The sequence below is a fragment of the Chiloscyllium plagiosum genome, chromosome 35 (assembly GCF_004010195.1).
Source record: "Chiloscyllium plagiosum isolate BGI_BamShark_2017 chromosome 35, ASM401019v2, whole genome shotgun sequence".
Taxonomy (NCBI): domain Eukaryota; kingdom Metazoa; phylum Chordata; class Chondrichthyes; order Orectolobiformes; family Hemiscylliidae; genus Chiloscyllium; species Chiloscyllium plagiosum.
Genome location: NC_057744.1, coordinates 1,039,757 through 1,043,980, shown reverse-complemented (window position 1 = coordinate 1,043,980; position 4,224 = coordinate 1,039,757).

The window sequence follows — 4,224 nt, the reverse complement described above, 5'->3', positions numbered from 1 at the left end:
ACACACACACAGACAGATACACACACACACAGACAGATAGACACACACAGGCACACACAGACAGACGCACACACACAGACAGACACACAGACAGACACACACAGACACACGCACACAGACAGACATACACACACACACGCACACAAACACACAGCCACTTCCTCTGTCCACATTATATTCCTTAACATGCTTTGTTCAGATACGTCTTAAACAATTGCATTGGTTATTTTACAGCTGGTCAATTGCAATCAGTGTTCACAGATAGAATCAAACTGCTTTTCACGTGAGTCAGTTAGACAACAGGATTGATGAGGGCAGAGCAGTAGATGTGATCTATATGGACTTCAGTAAGGCGTTCAACAAGGTTCCCCATGGGAGACCGGTTAGCAAGGTTAGACCTCATGGAATAAAAGGAGAACTAGCCATTTGGATACAGAACTGGCTCAAAGGTAGAAGACAGAGGGTGCTGGTGGAGGGTTGTTTTTCAGACTGGAGGCCTGTGACCAGTGGAGTGCCACAAGGATCAGTGTTAGGCCCTCTACTTTTCATCATTTATATAAATCATTTGGATGCGAGCATAAGAGGTACAATTAGTAAGTGAGCAGATGACACCAAAATTGGAGGTGTAGTGGACAGCAAAGCAGGTTACCTCAGATTACAACAGGATCTTGACCAGATGAGCCAATGGGCTGAGAAGTGACAGATAAATGCGAGGTGCTGCATTTTGGGAAAGCCAATCTTAGCAGGACTTATACACTTAATGGTAAGGTCCTCGGGAGTGTTGCTGAACAAAGAGACCTTGGAGTGCAGGTTCATAGCTCCTTGGATAGTATAGTGAAGAAGATATGCTTTCTTTTATTGAGTACAGGAGTTGGGAGGTCATGTTGTGGCTGTACAGGACATTGGTTAGGCCACTGTTGGAATATTGCGTGCAATCCTGGTCTCCTTCTAATCGGAAGGATGTTGTGAAACTTGAAAGAGTTCAGAAAAGATTTGCAAGAATGTTGCCAGGGTTGGAGGATTTGAGCTACAGGGAGAGGCTGAACAGGCTGGGGCTGTTTTCCCTGGAGCATCGGAGGCTGAGAGATGACCTTATAGAGGTTTATAAAATCATGAGGGGCGTGAATAGGATAAATAGGCAAAGTTTTTTCCCCTGGGGTGAGGGAATGCAGAACTAGAGGGCATAGGTTTAGGGTGAGAGGGGAAAGATATAAAAGAGACCTAAAGGGCAACTTTTTCATGCAGAGGGTGGTACGTGTATGAAATGAGCTGCCAGAGGATGTGGTGGAGGCTGGTACAACTGCAACATTTAAAAGGCAACTGGATGGGTATATGAATAGGAAGAGTTTGGAGGGATATGGGCCGGGTGCTGGCAAGTGGGACTAGATGGTGTTGGGATATCTGGTCAGCATGGACAGGTTGAACCGAAGGGTCTGTCTCCATGCTGTACATCTCTATGACCTGATGGTAATTCCGCCTTTCTCTGGTGGATATTCATTTTTTGACTCATGGAGAATGTGATACGAGGGAGTGTGACATGGGGGTGTGTGACACAGGGGTTGGGGGTGGGGGGTGGGGAGGCGTGGGGGGGAGGGGTTGTAATGGATGAATTTGCACAAGATGTTACATGGTAAGCCAGGCACCTGGGGCTCTGAGTATTCATAACCATCTTTGAAAGTACACACTGAATCATATTTATACAAAACAGGCTTAGCACTTGCACAAATACTGAAACGCCAATCTCTCTGTATTAAGTCCTCCTGCATGTTCATTGTTGGTTTAATTTGGCCATTTTTCATTCCAGGCGTGGGCCCTGACAGCTGGGTTTAATGTGTTCTGGGCGGATTGCTCAAGTTTCTTTTCCACTTATGGAGGAGTTGAAACCTAAAGGCTTTCAATATCAGCCAGGAACAATCAATCCGAGCGGGAATTCAACAGACATGTCTTCCTGCAGAAACTGGGGAGAATGGAACACCCGCTCCCATAGGGAATGGGGTGGGTGGTGGTTGGGAATGTGGACTCACTTCCACAGGGAGTTGGGGTAGGGGGGTTATGGAGAATGTGGGACTCATTCCCACAGGGAGTGATGGGGGGGTGTGGTGGTTGTGGAGAATGTGGGACTTGCTCAGGGAGTGAGAGTGAATTGAATGATATCGATTTATTTAAAGGGAAGCACATGATGGAACCAGAAATGGAAATGTTGGCTGTTAGGGTGAGATGGGATAGTGTGGGCGGGCATCTAGTGTGAGGCATAAACCCTCGCACAGATGTGTTGGGATAAATGGCCTGTTTCTTTACAGGATGTACGGTATATTTCCATGTTACTGGCTCAAATACAACTCCGGGTCAAACCCTCCCTGACTCTGTAGGTGACATCACTGTCTTATCCAGTGCAGACCCAACCTTGAAGTTTATGTGACGTTTATTGTTCTTACCTCGTCAAAATGGGGAAATGTGATCAGTGGAAGTGAGCTGAAGGAAAGTTTCTAATTGTATCTTGTGTTTTGTCATCTCAAAACACTTGGCATCCATTGAAGTGCTTGTGAAATGTAGTCACTGTTGTAATATAGGAGCCAGGATAACAGTTTTGTGCACAGTAAGATCCCATAAACAGTAATAAGGCAAATGGCCAAATCACCGATCCGGAGTGGCTTGAGGGCTAACTGTTAGCGCGGACAACATTCCCTACTCCCTCAACAGTGGTCATGGTATCTTCTCCATTTCCCCTGAGGGGGCAGGTAAGGTCATTGGAAGAGGTGCCCTCCATGTGTACTGCACTCTGTCAGTCTGTATTGGGAATATCAGGCTGGATTCGGAATGAGGTGTATGAGTGGATGGAGAGGCTGCGGATGTTGGGCTTGTTCTCCTCAGAGTAGAGAAGCTAAAGTGAATAAATCAAAATTCTGCAGAGGCTGAATATTTGATTTAAACAGAGAAGCTCAGCAGGTCTGGCAGCTTCTTTGGAGAGAGAAACAGAGTTCACATTTCGATTCACATTTCTGAATCTTCCTCAGAATGCAAACGAAAGCCTCCATTTGCCGAGAGGTGTGAAGGAGGAGTGAAGGACTTCTGGGGAGTCATGTATTTGTGTGGTTGCGTTACTCGAAACACCACTCGGGTAGTGTCTCCCATCCATCCTCCTCCTCTAACCAAGAAAAAAGGTTCTGTGTGCCAGATCGGTAAGGTACCGATGTTTTTTTATTCCTTATTTTTTCATCAGTCTCTTTGGGAATTTAGAATAGTGGGAATGGGAGGCTAGGGCAGTTGAATGTTCCTCCTGCAGAATGTGGGAGGTAAGGGTCACCACTAGTGTCCCTGCTGACTGTATCTGCGGGAAGTGCACCCAACTCCAGCTCCTCGAAAACCACGGGAGGGAATTGGAGCTGTATGAACTTTGGATCATTCGGGAGGCAGAGGGGGTAATTGAGAGGAGTTACAGAGAGGTAGTCACTCCTCAGGTACAAGGAAAAGGCAGATGGGTTACCATCAAGGGATGGAAAGGGAACTGGCAGGCAGTGTAGGGATCCCCTGTGGCCATTCCCCTCAACAATAAGTAAACCGTTTTGGATACTGTTGGGGGGGATGACTTACCAGGGGAAAGCAGTGGGACACAGGGCCCTGGCACAGAGTCTGTCCCTGCTGCTCAGAAAGGAAAGGGGTAGACGAGCAGAGCAGTAGTCATTGGGGACTCCATAGTTAGGGGGACAGATAGGAGGTTCAGTGGGGATGAGAGAGACTCACAGTTGGTGTGTTGCCTCCCAGGTGCCAAGGCCAGTGGTGTCTCGGATCATGTTTTTGGGATCCTTAAGGGGGAGGGGGAGCAGCCCCAAGTTGAGGTCCACATAGGCACCAACGACATAGGTAGGAAGAGAGATGGGGATTTAAGATAGAAATTCGGGGAGCTAGGATGGAAGCTTAGAGCTAGGACGAAGAGAGTTGTTATCTCTGGTTTGTTGCCCGTGCCACGTGCTAGTGAGGAGAGGAATAGGGAGAGAGAGGAGTTGAACATGTGGCTACAGGGATGGTGCAGGAGGGAGGGTTTTGGATTCTTGGATAAGTGGGGCTCTTTCTGGGGTAGGTGGGACCTCCACAAGCAGAATGGTCTTCATCTGAACCAGAGGGGTACCAATATCTAGGGGGGGAAATTCGCTAAGGCTATTGGGGTGGGTTTAAACTAATCCAGCAGGGGGATGGGAACCAAAGGTGTAGTACGAGTATAGAAAA